The sequence below is a fragment of the Callithrix jacchus genome, chromosome 8 (assembly GCF_049354715.1).
Source record: "Callithrix jacchus isolate 240 chromosome 8, calJac240_pri, whole genome shotgun sequence".
Taxonomy (NCBI): Eukaryota; Metazoa; Chordata; class Mammalia; order Primates; family Cebidae; genus Callithrix; species Callithrix jacchus.
Genome location: NC_133509.1, coordinates 44,937,294 through 44,954,870, shown reverse-complemented (window position 1 = coordinate 44,954,870; position 17,577 = coordinate 44,937,294). Strand labels below are relative to the sequence as shown.

At 42.1% G+C, this 17,577-nt stretch overlaps 1 protein-coding gene across 50 annotated transcripts in view; it reads left to right on the top strand.

Annotated features, from left to right (window-relative positions):
• Positions 1-17,577, top strand: part of MGA (MAX dimerization protein MGA) — a 155,337-nt gene that overhangs the window by 32,448 nt on the left and 105,312 nt on the right. For 27 of the 50 annotated variants that reach the window (XR_013521013.1, XR_013521014.1, XM_078334308.1 and 24 more), the window contains exon 1: positions 12,329-12,442. The exons of 17 other annotated variants lie outside the window; for them this stretch is intronic. The gene's annotated coding sequence lies outside the window, so the exon portion shown is untranslated. Of the gene's footprint in view, positions 1-12,328; positions 12,796-17,577 lie in introns of those variants that run through there. 6 more of the 50 variants (XM_035259748.3, XM_078334293.1, XM_078334280.1 and 3 more) reach the window with 2 other exon arrangements.

Here is a 17,577-nt window from a genome sequence, read left to right as displayed (position 1 = left end):
TTTACTATCTTAATAGTGAATAATATACAAAAGGTTTTAATTTGATGACGTCCAGTTTATCTTTTTTTATCATCTGTTACCTGTGCTTTTTATGTCATACTTAAGAAATCATTGCTAAAAACAAGGTTGTAAATGACCCTCCCTTTTTTTTTCCTAAAAGTTTTGTAATTTCAGTACTTACATTTAGATCTTTGATATGGTTTGAGGTAGATGGTTCAACATAATTCTTTTATTTTTTTGAGGCAATGTTTTGCTGAACCAACTTAATTCTTCTGTATTTGTATCCAGTTGTCCCAATACCATTTTTTCATCTTCTATGAAATTAATAAAGTACTTCATATTTTACATAATGAGGTATTTCTTCATACTTTATATACTGTCCTAACATCCCATTCAAAGTATTACTATACAGGCCAGATACAGTGAGTGGATGGATATGCATGTAATCTCAGTACTTTGAGAGGCAGAGGTGAGAGGATTGCTTGAAGTCAGTGGTTTGAGACCAGCCTGAGCAACGTAGCAAGACTCCATCTATGCAAAAAAAAAAAAAAATAAATAAATAAATAAAAGAAGAAGGGGCAGTGGCTCACACCTGTAATACCAGCACTTTGGGAGGTCGAGGTTGGAAGATCACTTGAGTCCAGGAGTTCAAGACCAGCCTGGTCAACATGGTGAAACTCTGTCTCTATTAAAAATACTAAATATTAGCCAGGTGTGGTGGTCACGCACCTGTAATCCCAGCTATTTGGGAGGCTGAGGCACAAGAATCACTTGAAACCTGGGAGGCGGAGGTTGCAGTGAGCCAAGACTGTGCCATTGCCCTCCAGCCAGCCTGAGAGGACTCTGTCTCAAAAAAAGAGGAAAACATATTACCATTCAAGTGAAGATAAAATGTGTGTTATTTGTGGAATATTAAAGTTGGCATATTACACCATAGAGGTTGTCTTCAGTCTCCCTTATTTTATAAATGTGGAAAGAAACACCTAGAGAAGTTAACTAATATCCATTGTTGTATAAGTAATCAGTTAGAGATAATACTTTAACCCTGGTGTTTGCAAATTTTTTCTATAGAGGGCCACATAGTAAATATTTCAGGCTTAGTGGTTCAAGAGGTAAAATAGGATATTATTAGGTACATAATAGGATATTAGGTACATATATATTAAAAGAAAAACCAAATTTCCACAAATTTTGTATTGATGAAGATAGAAAATTTAATTTTTTAGTACTTTTTCATTTTGGTAATACATGTCTGCAGATGAGAAGAATGGAATTCTTTTTTGGGGAGGATAACAAAATTTGATTAATTGAGGTTCAAAGTAAATGTTGCTTAGCCTTAAAATCAGTTGCAAATGTTCATCTGTTATCTGTATGCAGTTTCATGTAATCTTTGAAAATGTCATTTTTCACAGACCAGTCCTGCCAGTTACTGATACCAGTTCACAAGCATGTGTTTCTAATTGAGTCTGTTAATCTCTTGGAAGGCATTTTAAGAATTGTGTTAGGGCTGGTGCAGTGGCTCACGCCTGTAATCTCAGCACTTAGGGAGGCCAACGCACAGATCACTTGGGTGGAGCTCTCAACCAGCCTGGGCAACACTGTCTCTCTACTAAAAATACAAAAATTAGCCAGGCGTGGTGGTGTATATCTGTAATCTCAGCTACTCAGGAGTCTGAGCAAGGAGAATGTCTTGAACCTGGGAGGTGGAGGTTGCAGTGAGCTAAGATTGTGCCCCTACACTCCAGCCTGGGCAACAGAGTGAGACTCTGTCTCAAAAAAAAAAGGAAAATAATTGTTAGATTCTTCTGATTTTTAAAACATTAATTGAAGAGTAATTACTTTAAATTTAAGGCTAGGTGGAAGCTCCTCAATTGCACAAGTATATTTTGAAATGGAGAAATTCCCTTTTCATTTGCATCAAGTTCTGAAAAATGCTGCTGGAACTGTAAAATGCTAAACTTGGAAGCTATATTCACTACAACTTTGTATGGGAACGGACGTCTCTCATATTGTTTTAACTGTTGACAGCACAGGCGATGTATGCACCTTGACATTACTGTGGTTCAAGCAGCGTTGGTTTTAAATGAAATGACTTTGTTGCAGCATAAGTTCTGCATATAATCACTGTTTTGCTATTTGACTAGGTTGAATTCATAGAGACACATGATGAAGTCTGTCAGAAATGCTAATTTCCAAAGCCATTTAGTATTCAATTAATAGTGGGTGAAGGTGGTCTCATTCAGAAAAATTTCAGCTCACCCTGAGTTTAAAAAATTGCAATAAGTCTGGGTGCAGTGGCTCACACCTGTAATCCCAGCACTTTGGAAGGCTGAGGCAGGTGGATCACGAGGTCAGGAGTTCAAGACCAGCCTGACCAACGTGGTAAAACCCCGTCTCTACTAAAAATACAAAAGTTAGCTGGGCGTGATGGTAGGTGCCTGTAATCCCAGCTACTAAGAAGGCTGAGGCAGGACAGCCGCTTCAACCTGGGAAGTAGAGGTTGCAGTGAGCTGAGATTGTGCCAGTGCACATCAGCCTGGGCAACAGAGCGAGACTTTGTCTCCAAAAAAAAAAAAAAAGATTGCAGTAAAGTTTTCTCTCTGCTAAGCTCCATAATTGCTTCAGAAAATAAACTGAACAAGTTTATTTTCTCTGGATACAATTCTTTGGCAGCTATAGTCAGACAAGATTTAGTTAACTTACCATTGCTAAGTGACTTTCCTTGCTTGGTTAATAGAAGTGATATTCAGAACCTTACTTTGGTTGCATTCTAATTTGTAGTTTTTGTTTCGGTGGCATTTACCTGTAAGGAAATATTCCACTTCATTTTGTTTATTAATATTTATTACTAATTTTTTTCTATTTTTCTATTTTTTTTTTTGAGATGGAGTCTCATTCCATCACCCAGGCTTGGATCGTGCAATGGCACGATCTCGGTTCACAGCAACTTCCGCCTCCCAAGTTCAAGCGATTCTCATGCCTCAGGCTTCCCAGTAGTTGGGATAACAGGCGTGTACCCTCCATGCCTGGCTGATATTTGTATTTTTAGTAGAGAGGGGGTTTTGCCATGTTAGCCAGGTTGGTCTCTAATTTCTGGCCTCAAGTGATCTGCCCATTTCGGCCTCCCAAAGTGCTGGGATTACAGGCATGAGCCACCGAAGGGGGAATTGCTTGAATCCAGGAGGCGGAGGTTTCGGGAAGCTGAGATCGCACCACTGCACTACAGCCTGGGCAATAAAGTGAGACTCCATCTCAAAAAAAAAAATGCATTTTTGACTTAATGGTAGTTTCAATTTTGATGGATTAATTGAGATAGTACCCCACTGTAAATTGATGAGGATCTATATTTGTGTGATTCCAGGTTACTGGAAAATTATTTCAGTAACCTGTATGTGTACATTGGTTAGCAATGTATTTTTCACTGAGTCACAGTTAGAAAAGTTAAATAAATATTTATATAGCATACATAATATCAAGTAAGAAATGTCTGGAATCCATGCAGACTGGCTCTCTTCCATGTACAATTTCTTCAGATTTGTTATTTCCATTGGATAAGCTTCAGGTTTCTTTTATATATTGATGTTCTCCAGTGCTATTTTTAGCTTGGCTCTCTCTTCTCATTCAGCTTCTGTGGTTCTTTACCTTTTGTTGGGTCATACACCCCTTGGAAAATTTGATAAAATTTATTGGCCCTTTGTCAAAAATTGCTTGTTGTATCTTAGACAAACTTCTGTTCATAATTTTAGGAGTTTCATAGGACATTTGCTTGCAAGCTCATTTGTAGATTCCAGATCAGAGCTCCACCTGTCTATGAGCTCCACCTGTCTATGTGCTACACCTGAAAATTGCACTTGCTTTCTTTTTTCTTTTATGTTGAGATTGAATTTCACTCTTGTTGTCCAGGCTGGAGTGCAATGGTGTGGTCTAGGCTCACGGCAACCTCTATATCCCGGGTTCAAGCAATTCTCCTGCCTCGGCCTCCTGAGTAGCTGGGATTATAGTCATGCACCACCACGCCTGGCCAATTTTGTATTTTTTTTTTTTTTTTTTAGTAGAAACAGTTTCTCCATGTTGGTCAGACTGGTCTCAAACTCCTGACCTCAGGTGATCCACCTGCCTTGGCCTTCCAAAGTGCTGGGGTTACAGGTGTGAGCCACGTTGCCCAGCCCAACTGCATCCACTTTTATAGTTTGAAATACATTGATTTTCTTCAGTATGATTCTCTGTCCTGAGCACTAGACCCTGATACTCATTTTACTTCCTCGCCTTGCATATGTGAATATTCTATTGCACTACTCCACTTATGAAACTCTGTAGTTCCTGGAATACATTTTTCTGTTTTTAAATCCTTGACTCCTTGGTTATGAGGCCTTGCTGCTTCCTTGTTCTTTAAGACATTCTCCCTCCTTAGCTTCTGTAATACTACTCTCAAGTATTTATTTCTTATTTTTATGACTACTCTTCTCTTCCTTTCTCCTAGATTCTTTTTTCACCAGTTGTCCTGCAAATGTCTATCCTGACCATAACCCTCTGAAATATTTTACTCTACTCCGCCTCCCTGGTTCAAGCAATTCATGTGCCTGAGCCTCCCGAGCAGATGGAATTACAGGTGTGCGCCACCATGCCTGTCCAATTTTTGTATTTTTAGTAGAGACAGGGTTTCACTCTGTTGGCCAGGCTGGTCTCAAACTCCTGACCTCAAGTGATCTGTCTGTTGCAGCCTCCTAAAGTGCTGAGATTACAGGTGTGAGCCACTGTACCTGGCCCTATAATTTTTCTTTTGCATACCTCTTATAAAAATATTTGATAGTGCAGAGTAGGGGTCTAAATGTTCAAAAGAGTAAATGTACATCATGAGCATCATGGACTTGGAGATTGGATGAATAGTTTTTTTTTTTCTGATACTAACTCCAGGTAGGATGAATATTTTTTAACTGTCCAAGCCCATTTCTAAGTAACCTAGGTTATTTTCATGTGGTCTTAGTCCATTTTCTGCTTCTATAACAGGACACCACAGAGTACGTAGTTTATAAACAATAGAAGTTTATTTGGCTCACAGTTCTGGAGGCTGGGACTTTATACCCTTTGTAGGTTTTGTATGTTCCTTTAGTATTCCCAGAGGCTTTTTCCACACTACCAACTACAGTTTTGCAATATGGTTATTCTGTCTTGTCAATCAGAGTTGAGCTTTTTGAGGGGAATTGTTTTTATTTATTCATTTTCCCCAGTTTTAGGGCTTAGCACATAGTTGATACTTAATAAATATTTAACTCATTGTAGCCTTATTTACTTATGCTAATAAGGATAGATAACCCCAAGAATGTAGAGTGGAAGTAATCATGATGAAAAATATTGCCTCTGTATAATCTCTACAGTTTGTAATCTGTATACTTATAATTTGTACTGCATTCAAGTTGCTTGAATAATCTTCATGTTCTCTATTTCCATACAGCCTTTTCCTCTTTTTAAAACAGGTGTAGCTGGGCGCAGTGGCTCACACCTGTAATCCCAGCACTTTGGGAGGCTGAGGCGGGTGGATCCCCTGAGGTCAGGATCACCTGACCAAGATGGTGAAATCCCTTCTCTGGCTCACACCTGTAATCCCAGCATGTTGGGAGGCTGAGGCGGGTGGATCCCCTGAGGTCAGGATTACCTGACCAAGATGGTGAAATCCTTTCTCTACTAAATATACAAAAAAATTAGCTGGGCATGGTGCTGGCACCTGTAATCCCAGCTACTCAGGAGGCTGAGGCAGGAGAACTGCTTGAATCTGGGAGGTGGAGGTTGCAGTGAGCCAAGATTGTGCCATTGTGCTCCAGCTTGGGCGACAGAGCGAGACTTTTGTCTCAAAAAAACAAAAAAACAAAAGAACCTACCAAAAAAAACCCGAAAAACCCCAGGTGTTCCCCTGCCCTCCAGTGGTTACATCACAGCTAACAATTTTAGTAAAGGTCAAGATTATAAAATATTTTTACAGTGTTTATTTTGAAGGAATATGTAAAATCTGACATAGCAAGACCCCATCTCTACATTAAACAAAAAAAAATTAGTCAGGCGTGGTGGTATGGCCTGTTAATACCAGCTACTCAGGAGGCTAAGAAAGGAACATCACATGAGCCTAGGAGGCTGAAGCTGCATTGAGTCATGATCACACCACTGCATTCTAGCCTGGGTGACAGAGTGAGACCCCGTCTCTTAAAAAAAAAAATTCCATTTGATTTACTTTTCAAATAAAACAAGTTTCCCCCACCTTTTCCCCTCATGTATGTGATATGCCTGAAGCCTAGTTTAAACTAAGTGTAACTTAACCTGCCTCTTCCTTTGCCACCATGTGTTCCACAGTTTTTCCTAGGTATGTGGTAATCGGGTAGGTGGTTCACTCTGTCTGACCTTGGTTTTACTACACTGTTCTGTACTGTTTACCAAAGTTGCAGGATCTTGCCCCAGAGTAAAGGCTTTCCGGTTTTCCATGTTCCCAGCCCACCTCCCCACCCCCCCCACGCCCATTCCCAAAGTAGTTTCCTAATCTTGTGGCTGTCCTTTGTTCTTAACTGAGATGTCTCTTGGCCAACATCCTCTTCTTCTGTATTGTTACTGATGAGAAGCTGACTCTTGACCTCTTGGCCAAGTGACTTATTATACCCAATCCCAGTCCTGTTGTATATTGTTTTTTTCTATGAACACCAAATCTTAGCTATCTAGGGAGGCTCCTGTATGGCCGATCAGTCATTTTAAAATACCTGTCCTTTTAGGCTGGGTGCAGTGGCTCACGCCTGTAATCCCAGCACTTTGGGAGGCTGAGGTGGGCAGATCACAAGGTCAGGAGTTCGAGACTAGCTTGGCCAACATAGTGAAGCCCCGTCTCTGCAGGCAAGCAAGCAAGCAAATAAAATAAATAAATAAATACCTGTCTGTAAAGAAGTTTTCAGTGATACATCACAGCAAAAGGACCAATGTAGTGAATTTTTTATCTATCTAAATGTATTAAAAATAAGACTATTATGAGATGTTCTTTCTAGTTGTTTTTAATCTTAAAGTGATCTTTTTTTTTTTAAAGGAATCATAGTAATAATAGATGATGGATATTTTTTTTTTTTTTGAGATGGAGTTTCGCTATTGTTGCCCGGGCTGGAGTGCTGTGGCACAATCTCAGCTCACTGCAACCTCTGCCTCCTGAGTTCAAGTGATTCTTCTGCTTCAGCCTCTTGAGTAGCTGGGATTACAGGCATGTGGTACCATGCCCAGTTGATTTTGTATTTTTAGTAGAGATGAGGTTTCTCCATGTTGGTCAGGCTGGTCTCGAACTCCATTCCTCAGGTGATCCAGGTGGCCCTTGGCCTCCCAAAGGGATTATAGGCATGAGCCACTGTGCCCAGCCGATAATGTATGTTTTGTAAGATAAATTTTGTTCACCTTACGATGGTCCTCAATACTTTTTTGGGATATTTTTCTGGTCTGTGATGTCTAATAGTTGGGGAATTCCTATAATGACCACCATAGCTCTTTTCTTTGAGGCAGTATTGCCCTTCATGTAAAATAAGGATGGCTGCTTTCATATGCGTTTACAAAAAATTTTCCAGTATATTTTTTTCTCATAGGCGTCTTGATTTTTGCCTAATTCCAGCTTTGCAGTTTACTTGATCTATCCCCTCTTCTTTGGCTAATAACTCTAGTTTCTGTTTTTATACCCTTCTCGTGTATTTTAAATCTCTGTGTAGCCCTTGGCTTAGTTAGGTAAACTTGTTCTTCCTAAAGCTTTCCTAGATAAGATGATTCTTCTAAGGGGTTAATATTATGTTTAAAACTTTTACTATGTTTCTTTTAGACCTTTTATGTTTTGATTCATAATCCTTCTGAATCTTTCTGAACTTCAGTTGTTTTATTGTTTTCTGACATTTTTCCTTTGTTATTTTTTTGAGACAGGGTCTCACTCTGTCACCCAGTATGCAGTGGTGCCATCATAACTCACTGTGGGCTCAAAGTCCTGGCTCAAACTATCTTCCTACCTCAGCCTCTTGAGCTGGGACTGCAGGTATGCACCACCATACCCAGCTAATTAATTTATTATTATTATTTTAAATAAAGATGGGAAGTCGTTATGTTGCCCAGGCTGGTCTCGAACTCCTGAGCACAATCAGTCCTCATGTTTCAACCTCCCAAAGTGCTGGGATTACAGGCATGAGCCATTGTGCCATATTTTAAATAAAAATGGAGTCTCACTATGGTACCCAGGCTGGTCTCAAACTCTTGAGCTCAAATGATCCTCCCACTTTGTCATCCCAAAGTACTGGGATTGCAGGTGTGAGCCACTGTGCCTGACTGACATTTTCCTTTAGAATTTAGTAAAACAAATTCACTGTTACTAAACTGTCCTTTCTTTAATATACTTGGTGTTTTTTCCTTGTAGATGAATATGTAACAGATGGTAGTCTCCATTACAACTTGTTGCTTCCATTACCAGATGGTATTACAACATTTTTTCCAATTTGTTCTAAGAATCTGCTGTTTTTGTTGATTTTCTGGGTAATAGTTTTCCCTCAGTATCTGTGGGGGATTGGTTCCAAGATCCCCCCACAGGATACCCAGATTCTCAGATGCTCAAGTCTCTTCTATATGATGGCATAGTATTTGCATATAACCCATGTACATCCTCCCATATACTTTATTTTTTAGTTTACTTTTTTTTTTTGAGACAGAATCTTGCTCTTTCACCCAGGCTGGAGTACAGTGGTGGGATGTCAGCTCACTGCAACCTCCGCCTCCTGGATTCAAACAATTCTGGTGCCTCAGCCTCCTGAGTAGCTGGGAATACAGGCACATGCCACCATCCCCGGCTGAGTTTTGTATTTTTAGTGGAGATGTCTGTGTTGGCCAGGCTGATCTTGAACTCTTGACCTCAAGTGATCTGCCCACCTTGGCCTCCCAAAGTGTTGGGATTACAGGTGTGAGCCACCGCGCGTCCGGATGAAGGACTTTTGTAAAAACAAAAGCAAGCATCTTTTGAAACTTGGTCTGTATGTAGCCTTTATTTGATGAATGTTCTTTATCATTCTGATATTTTAAATGAGGCCCTACCTAGTCCAGGAGTTTATTCATGGTAGTGGTTTTATCTGAAGAGTGAGGTCTTTTTTTTGGTCAGTTGAGAGAGGATGTTTTAGAAATCAGAACTGAAAGGATTGGATCTGAATAGATTGGATTAGGAGGTTTGTCTTGGTGGAGTCTGTTAATTAAGTTGTGCCAATCTTTGGGGTTCTGCTATAGACATCTGAAAAGTGCACGAGGTGCCAATCTTTGCTCTATCCTCAGCATATAGAAGGCACTCAGATATTTGCTGATTAGGGAAAGTGTGTATATAAATGGGATAGTGCCTGTGTGTTTATAGGACAACCTGGGATCAAAACTGTGTACATTCTAGGCCAGATTGTTAAATGGCATGCATTCTCTATAGTTTTTTTTTTCTTTTCCCTTAATATTCAGAAAAATCCCCTTGAACGTTCAGCTTAGGAAAATCAAGGCAAAGACTTTTGTGTTAGGCTGTGCCAATAAGTTGAGCTATGATAACTGAAAAAGGTGGAACTTAGGAGCATCACTTTAGCAGTTAGCTTGGCATCTTAAAACCTTGGGTTATACATGGATGCCTTTTAAAGGAGGAAATTTCTTACATTATCCAAAGTATGCAACTAAGAACTTCAGTATGAGACTACTGCATTAAAAGTTGAATGTAACCATTTAAGTGGTTACTTGAAGCAAATAAAAAAGAAAAACGAAAAACAAGTGGTTACTTGGTACCTGCATGATGGTAAACCCAAACTGGATCCCTGAAATCCATGTGGTGGTATTCTTAGAACAGCATATAAAAACAACACAAGATCTCATAGGACCCTTGGATTCTTGACATCTCCTGACCTTTCTAGGTTAGGCAGACTCCACTTTGAAAAACTATGGATAGTTTTCTTCTCCCACTGGGATATTTAGTACTGAATCTTGAAAGTTCTGCATTTTTTTTTTTAAAGTATTTAGTAATATGTTTGCCTGGTGTAGGGAAAGAGTACCAAAAGAGAATCTCCATTCCCCGTCTTCCCCACGAGTTGTCCTAGCAGATCCCCCAATTGGAGATCATTTGGGTTAACTTGTCTCTTTGGGGATGCATGGTTGTTAACCAGTCATTCACACCTTAGGATCAGTTGTTTTAATGCCTTTTTTTTTTGAGACAGAGTCTCGCTTGGTCGCCAGGCTGGAGTGTAGTGGCACGATCTCAGCTCACTGCAACCTCTGTCTCCCAGGTTCAAGAGTACTCCTGCCGCAGCCTCCCGAGTAGTTGGGACTACAGGCGCGTGCCACCATGCCCAGCTAATTTTTGTATTTTTAGTAGAGATGGGGTTTCACCATGTTGGGCAGGATAGTCTCAATCTCTTGACCTTGTGATCGGCCAGCCTTGGCCTTCCAAAGTACTGGGATTACAGGCGTGAGCCACCATGCCCGGCTAGAAGTTCGATTTTTTTTTTTTTTTTTTTTTAATTTTTGAGACAGAGTTTCCCTCTATTGCTCAGGCTGGAGTGCAGTGGTACAGTCTCGGCTCACTGCAACCTCTGTCTCCTGGGTTCAAGCAATTCTCCTGCCTTAGCCTCCCGAGTAGCTGGGACTACAGGTGCGTGCCACCACGCCCAGCTAGTGTTTTTTTGTATTTTTAGTAGAGATGGGGTTTCAGCATTTTGGCCAGGCTGGTCTTGAACTCCTTACCTTTTGACCCACCTTGGCCTCCCAAAGTGCTGGGATTGCAGGCGTGAGCCACCGCGCCCAGCCGTTTTAATGCTAAATCAACATAACTTTTTATTTCTTACCCAGAAAATGGAAGTTTTTTTTATGAGGAAACCTTAGATCCTTAAGCAGAAGGCATTCTTGGTGAGGTGGGAGATTTTTACAGGGCAGCTTGTAGGAATGGTTCTTAGGGTCAGGGAAGAGGAGGAAGGTGTTAAACTGTTATATTTCAATTTTGCCTAGGATCTTGAATGCTCTTGCTGACGGTGCCTGAATTGGGGGGTTCAGAATGCCTTCAGAAGTCTGTAAAACAGCCTATACGTTTTCTAGTTCAGACTATTCCAGCAGTTTCTGTCCATGTTGTCTGTCTCCTCAGGAAGAGCAAAGTGTAGAGAAATAAGGTCCTTTCTAAGTAAAAAGTAGGTCAGATCAGTAGTGTTGGATAAAGCTTCTCCTGTTGATTCCTTCCTCTTAGTCTCCTCATTCTTTTCCATAGTGTTTTGTATTAAGTCACCTAGCCTATCATGTCGTAGGTTCTCAGTGCTTGCTAATTCTTAGAAGACAGTGAAAGAAAGCAGTTTTGGATCATGGACCGCGCATTCTGCTCTCCTATTCCTTACTCCTTTTTTGCCTCTTTTATCTCTCTTTAAACTATCTTCCTTTTTACTGGTGTGTAAGCAGCACAGAAGAAAGAACAGCTGGTGAGTAGAGAAGGAGAAAGATAACTAATTTCTGAAGGTTAGGAGAAATACTGTCCATTGATTTAGTTCAGCCACTGCCTGAAACATAAGCTATTCAGTAATATTTTCTTTGCACCTCATAGCTTAAATGTCTTCAAGAAACAAAAATTGAATGCACAGGATCAAGGCACTAAAGCTCAGATAACACACTCCTGCAAGTTTCTTGTTTCCCTGTTTATCAAGATGTATTTCATCTTTATATCAGGCAATTTAGTGGCAACTCTTCGCTTTCCAACTGCGCACTGAGTCTTTCGGTCTCCTCCCCATTTTTCCTAGTCGTCTTCGGATGTGGATGTTGTAAACTCGACCATCCGTCTCTCAAGGTCGTTGCTTCAAGGTTTCCCAATGCTCTGCGGCTGTCCAAGCCCCGGCACTCTGGGGAGGAAGACCTCGAATTCATTTGACGGGCTTGTGGAGGCTGGGGGTCTGCGGAGCCCCGTGTGGGTGGGGCTGGGCGCGGCCGGGGCGGGGCCGGCGAGGAGCCCTAGGGAAAGGGTGAAAGGCACAGTTGAGAAAGGCCTGGCGGGCAGTGGTTTCACAGTTTCCACGAAGGCTTCGTGTGCAAGCCTGAGGAATCTAGCTGCCTCCCTTCTGCCTCGCCTTTCTTGATTCTAGAAGCTTCAGTAGGCTTTTCTGGGTTCCTGGGACCCGGAAAAGCAGCGGCTTCCACACTAGGGGCGGGTCCCAAGGGTCTTGCTGCTGCTCTGGGGCCGTTTGGACTCCCGGTGTTGGGGGAGGGGTCAGGGAGGTGCTGCTCGCGTCTCTTTTTGCGCCTGCGCGGCGGGCTCCGCTCGGGTAGGAGCGCGTGCGCGGTGACGTGGACGTCCGGTGCGCGCGCGCAGGCTCTTCAGCTGGAGCGGACACACGGTGTGCGAACCGAACAGAATAACCCGCCCCCAGCGGGATGTGAAGGACTCCTGGTGAGGCCGGCCACGCCCCGCACGGTAACTCTCAGGCCTGGGTGGAGGGCATCGCTTAGTAATGGCCCGATTGGAGTTTTTCGAGAGTTTGAAGCTCTTGTGTATTTGAACGGCGTGAGAAACGTTCCGCTGAGAGAGCTTCGCACGCCCTCGCCAGGCCGGGCCTTGCGCGGGGCCGCCTTTGGCGCGCGCCTATGGTCCCCTGAGCGAAGCTGCGCATGTCACCTCGCGCGCGTCCCCGGCCTCACTTCCGCGTCGCTCAGCTACCTAAGTGGGAAGGAACATCGACGCCAGAGAGAGCGGCCACGAGGCGGGAGGGGTGAGAAGCGCCCATGACTCGGCCCTGCCTTCGCGTGCGTGGGGTGCCGCTCCGCGTGGTACGTCTGCGTGACGACTTCTAGCCCGGCGCCGGGCTCTAGGTCAAGAGCCATGCTTACGTGCTTTGCAGTTTAGAGCCTAGGTCTCGTGCTTCTAGAACTGCAAGGGAAACGGTGCTGGCGTCGCTTTTCTGCGGAACTGGGCGCAGCGTTTTGACACCTGTGTAAACGTGTCTTCTAACAAGTAATTTCCGGCCAAATTGTTTGAGGCAGGACGGCAAGTTTAATAAAGGAGGGCGAGGAAGTGAGCTGTAGGAGTGGGGACTTGGTAAACAAAGGACCGGTGTTGTGTAAGTGTAGAAATGAGGGAGGGGAAAACAGGTGGGAGAGCAGGTGTTATTTTCTTTTTCCTTCTGTGGGGCAGCCTTTGCCTAGTTCTGATTTTGGGGTTTCCCGTTTCTGTTAAATGTTCAAGTAGGTCTCTGCCCTCAGGGCTAGGTGTCGGAGACATTAACAGCTCCCCCCCGCCCCCGCGCGCTCTTCACGAAGCACCGGCAGCCAAAGTTGAGGACTCTGTGTGTCCGAGGAATAAGGAGAAACTAGGGATCATTTCAGACTGGGTCGAGAGTGCAAAGTGGTAATGTCTTGCTGTGCAGATTTTTGCCTGGCCTTTCGAACCCTGGGAATGCCTTCTTCCTCTGGCTGGGGTGGAAGCAGGAACGGGTAAATGAGGTCTGAAAGGAGGTTACTGATGGCAGACCAACATGAGAAACCAGAGTGCACTCTTTTAGAGGGAAGATAACTTTCCCAAGGTTTGCCTCGCCGGAGCAAACACGTGGGTCATGAGAAGTCTCGAGCCCACCAGCACACGGGTTGTTGTAGAGCTTGCCAGGCTTATGCAGCTAAGTCCCCTGTTAACTGCTTGCTCTGTTCGTTCTTTTTGGGCACGACGCCGCGGCTAGGCTGCAAGGAAAGTGCCTGGGGGCGGCGTGACGGCTGCTGGGAAGGGGGTTGACCGGGGAGGGTCTGGTGACTGATTCTGTAGTCTCCAAGGTAACAGAATGCGGCTGGGTTCCGCAGCGCGATCTTCGGGTTCCAGCCGGCTGCACGTGATCTTTCGGGACTCCTCTTCCCCGGAAGAGCTTTCCTTGCGGCATTTTTTCACGTGGTTCTTGGCTGCTGTCCTTTGCAGTTGAAATACAGCGATTGTGGGTCATTAATAGTCGACGGCGACTGCTTCTCTCGGGGAAGGCAGTGAGAGTCTTTTACTTTCCTTCGTATTGGAACTGCTCTAGTGTTTCTTCCACCTACGGTTGTGTTTTCTAGCGTTTGTGTGGGTTAAGTGGGTTGAGTCCACTTAACAGAACACACAGGCTGAGGACTTGAGGAAATTTCAGTGCCCTGGGTACCTTGGCATACTTACTTCAAGTTTGACTGCTGCCCGTTTCTGCCTTAAAAGTTCTTTAAATTCTGCTTATCCAGCCGCTAGGGACCTGTTAGTTTGCTGTCCCTGAGTTGTAGTTAGTTAAGGGTACATTCCTAGGAATAGAAAATAATCCTGAGGCCAGCAGTAACAAATGGTATCTGGGAAGAGAAGAGGTCAGTACTCTCTTAGGCGGGTGCAGTTCTGTGCCTTAAAACCTAAAAGTGTTTCAGATAATATTTTGACATTTGACCTGTAAGGTTGTGACGATAAAATGCCCAGGATATTGTCTGTTCCAAACTGAGTGCTTCTTAATAAATGGCAAGTACCATTTAGTAAGTTAGTAAAAATAAGCAAATGATGGTTAAGAGCTATTAAGAAAGTATTAATAGTCTATTTTATTGTCTTTGCTTATTTGTTGTCATTTTTTGATCATATCCACATTTTATTTTTTAAGATACTTAAAATTTCTTGACCCAGTGTTTGTTGGTAAATACTGAAATCTGAGTGAACCAGCTCTCTTGAAATTTGAGTTTCACAAATGTATTTTTTTTTTTGAGACAGTCTCGCTCTGTTGCCAGGTGCCAGGCTGGGGTGCAGTGGCACGATCTAGGCTCACTGCAATCTCTGCCTCCCGGGTTCAAGCAGTTCTTCTGCCTCAGCCTCCCGAGTAGCTGGAACTACAGATGCGCGCCACCACACCCAGCTAATTTTTATATTTTAGTAGAGATGAGGTTTCACTATGTTGGCCAGGATGGTCTCGATCTCTTTACCTCGTGATTCGCCCGCCTCGGCCTCCCGAAGTGCTGGGATTACAGGCATGAGCCACTGCACCTGGCCCACAAATATAATTTAACTTGACTATATTTTTGTAGTGAAGTATTATTTTAAGGAACATACTAAGATATTGGTGTCTGCCATACAGTAACGTATTTATTGTATGAAAGGTTGTAGATGTTTATAGAAACTTGGAAAACATTCAGAATATGTTGCTTAGCAGTTGAATATTTGTGTATGTAAAGTAATGGTATGGTCTTGGAATTTTGATTTTGTGTAACTAACTTTGGGGATTGAGCACAGTACATAAATCACTGAATTAAGAAACTACCTAGTGAAACCAGTGTATTTTGTGAGTTGTATTAGGGTCATTGCTTTAGTAGTTAAACATTTCCCAAAAGGTCACTGGTGAAAAGATAATTAAAATAGGGAGTTTGAAATTGTAACAATTTATGGAACTTGCCACATTACTTACCTAAAAATGTTTTCTGTGATAGGTTTTGTGTGTGTATGTCCTCTGGTATGACATTTCAGAGAGTTAACTGAATTTTCTCCTCCATTTTGTTGGCTTATTATAGCTGTTTTATCTAGATAAAAAATATTTGATGTTGAAAAGCTGAACTGAAATTTTTTGAATGTTAATGTGTATATATGTGCCAAAATTGTGGTTTTCATTAAAGCTTTTAGTTTTCCAGAGTATTTTAGGATGTTGCTAGAAGATTTATTTCTTCATGAGTACCCTACCCTTTTTTTTTCTTTTACTTTTTTTTTGGCGGGGGGTGGGGGGAAGGATGGAGGCTCACTCTGTCTCCAAGGCTAGAATGCAGTGGTGCTATCTCTGCTCACTGCAACCTCTGCCTCCTGGGTTCAAGAGATTCTTCTATCTTAGCCTCCCTAGTAGCTGGGCCTACAGGTGCACAACATCATGCCCTGCTCATTTTTTGTATTTTTAGTAGAGAGAAGTTTTGCCATGTTGGCCAGGCTGGTTTTGAACTCCTGACTTAAGGTGATCCACCTGCCTCAGCCTCTCAAAGTGCTGGGATTATGGGTGTGAGCCACTCCTCCGGCCTAGCCTATCCCTTTCTTTTCTTTCTTTTTTTTTTTTTTGAGATGGAGTTTCCCTCTTGTTACCCAGCCTGGAGTGCAATGGCGCGATCTCAGCTCACCGCAACCTCCGCCTCCTGGGTTCAGGCAATTCTCCTGCCTCAGCCTCCTGAGTAGCTGGGATTACAGGCATGTGCCACCATGCCCAGCTAATTTTTTGTATTTTTAGTAGAGACGGGGTTTCATGTTGACCAGGATGGTCTCGATCTCTTGACCTCCACCCGCCTCGGCCTCCCAAAGTGCTGGGATAACAGGTGTGACCGTGACCCACTGCGCCTGGCCTCGCCTATCCGTTTCTAAAGTCCATTTGAGTTTTGCAGTTGGCTTAAGATTGTCTTAGACCTCGGAGTGCACTTGGTTTGTCTGAAACATGCTGAATATCCCTAATTGACTGCCCTTTGATTAGAAAATTAAAATGTTTTATACTATTTATCTCACAGAAAAAAAGGAAATTCACCTGTTGCTCCAAAACATAGGCATATGCTTATAGTGAAATGGAATCTGTGCTCCGATTGACGTAGAATAAGAATTTCATTCCTTATTCTTAAACCAGTAGCTGTTATGGCTCAAGATAGAGGTGGTTTTAGCTATAAATTAGGTCTTTGATTCAGTGCATTTTCATTAACTAATAGATTAATTTCATTAGTGGAAAAAAAAAACTGTCCTTATACAAATCATAAGTCAGAAAGTTTGTTTTCCTGTCTTCAGGCACATTTTTACATTTTTTAATTAGATGCCTGTGCACAAAGGTTAATCTGACTTCCCTGCACTTGCTTAGGCAAAAAGAAAAACTGAAAATGTGTGTATATAAAGTTAGTGTAAAATTTACTTCAAGTGCAGTCTAATTTTTTACTAAACTGGGTTTTTGTCAGTTGCATCTTTACTATTTCATAGATTAATCTTTAAAAGATGGTAATTTTTAAAGCATTGGTTAAAATTTCTCTGTCTTGGTTTTACCGGTAATGATCTGAAAGCCAAAATTTTACTGCTATAGAAAGATAATGCTTAAGAAATTCTGCACCTTTTCATGCAATTTATAGGTTTGGGATAACTAAAATTTTTTCATGAACTTCTTTGCTGCCTTAGTCATATTAAATGCTCCTAAGGATGTTGTGGTCACTTGGGACACATACAAAGGATGTTTTGCATACTTATTAAAAAAAAAAAGTTTGTGATTTGTAACAGAAACCTTGAAGTTTATGAATAAATACAAGCTAGGAGTTTGCATTGTTTGAATTACACCACATTGTAGAGGTATTATTTCTTGCCAGCTTTTTAAGTTTTAATATTTTACCTTATTTGTGACTTCTGAGTCTGTTTAGTTTTTTTTGTCAGTCTCCGATAGGTATTGCCTAAGTGTGTTAGTTTTAGAAAACCGGTCAATATGATAGGTAAAAGTCAACTTCATGTGTAAAAGCTGGGGGCTTTTGAAAAGAATCACTGTAAATTTTATCTGTCTTTTAAAAATAAACTCCACGTGAGAGGAGAGATTTTGTTGTTGTTCCTCACCTTACCTGATATTAGTTCATTAATGTAGG